Source organism: Convolutriloba macropyga, unplaced genomic scaffold (genome assembly GCF_964194025.1).
Source record: "Convolutriloba macropyga unplaced genomic scaffold, txConMacr16.3 SCAFFOLD_3566, whole genome shotgun sequence".
NCBI classification, from domain to species: Eukaryota; Metazoa; Xenacoelomorpha; order Acoela; family Convolutidae; genus Convolutriloba; species Convolutriloba macropyga.
Genome location: NW_027451690.1, coordinates 21,094 through 22,500, shown reverse-complemented (window position 1 = coordinate 22,500; position 1,407 = coordinate 21,094). Strand labels below are relative to the sequence as shown.

The following is a 1,407-nucleotide window of genomic DNA, read 5'->3' as shown; positions in this document are numbered from 1 at the left end:
CAAAAAGCTTGCATTCATAGTCCAAGTGCAATTAAGTCACAAGGACATCTCACCGATTTATAGTTTGAGAATAGGTGAAGGAAAAATTTTCCCCCATTCCTCTAATCATTCGCTTTAACCGATGAAATTGCTTTGCGAAGATTTTTCAATCTTGCTCAAGCTTTTGCTATCCTGAGGGAAACTTCGGAGGAAACCAGCTACTAGATGGTTCGATTAGTCTTTCGCCCCTATGCTCAGGTCAGACGATCGATTTGCACGTCAGAACCGCTTCGGGCTTCCACCATGGTTTCCCGTGGCTTCGCCCTGCCCAAGCATAGATCACCATCTTTCGGGTCGTGTGCTACTTGCTCTGGATCAGTCATGCAATAAGAGCAAAACCGTCCGTGGTTGCGGGACACCGAATCGGCGCCCTCACCACACAAAGTAGTGCAATTCATAAAAATTACACTGTTCACTTTCATTTCGCGTGTGCGCTTTCAATGAGCGACAACACTTGCAAGCAACTCACACTCCTTGGTCCGTGTTTCAAGACGGGCTGTAGAGAGCATTGAATAGGAAGTTGAGGTCAGACAGGCAATCAAGATCAATTTATCTCATTTTGTTTAGAATCAACAAGAAGAATTCCGAGGAAAACTTCTGCTCGATTCATTAACAAGATTTGCCAAAAGACGACAACTACACTACTCGGTAGCCGAGAATATAATATCAAGGCATTGAGTATGGTAACGCTCACTCCAGTTCCCCTTCAACAGTTTCACGTACTTTTCACTCTCTCTTCAGAGTGCTTTTCAACTTTCCCTCACGGTACTTGTTTACTATCGGTCTCGCTTTATAATTAGCTTTTGGAGAGACATATCTCCAGCTTCGAGTTGCACTTTCAAACAACTCTACTCATAGGAATGAGCCATTATGACTGGTATCGAAAATGACCTTTACAGGATTTTCACCTTCTTTGATGCTACTTTCCAGTAGACATCAGGACAAATTCACCAGTCTAGCATCAAACCATACCGGACACCGAGAAATGTTGCCATTTCTCTTCCCGATGAGCTTTTCCCTGTTCATTCGCCATTACTAAGGGATTCTCAGTTGATTTCTTTTCCTCCCCTTACTGATATGCTTAAGTTAAGGGGGTTCTCTCGCCCAATTCAGGTTATGTAGTTGATTGTCTCTTAATTGGTTCACTGACCAATATGAGACAGAAACCGATTCAGCAGTTTTGTTCGCTACTACTATCAAACACAGGTCGAAGTTTCCATTCAGTCATTAATTCCAACTTTCAAATGTTGTTGTTTCAGCTTTCGCTTACTAGAAGCAACATAATACTCGCTGCAATACAGACCTCGGGAAACCCTCACCGTGAATAAGGTTCACTCACATATTTCACTACATTTTGCGTGGGATTGG

General features: G+C 42.9%; 1 non-coding gene across 1 annotated transcript in view; it reads right to left on the bottom strand.

Moving 5' to 3' along the window:
* Positions 1 to 1,157, bottom strand: part of LOC142356901 (large subunit ribosomal RNA) — a 3,522-nt gene extending 2,365 nt beyond the window's left edge. Inside the window, exon 1 of the ribosomal RNA XR_012761512.1 lies at positions 1 to 1,157. This exon is cut by the window's left edge and continues 2,365 nt beyond it. This is a non-coding gene — a ribosomal RNA (large subunit ribosomal RNA).
* Positions 1,158 to 1,407: the final 250 nt, after the last annotated feature.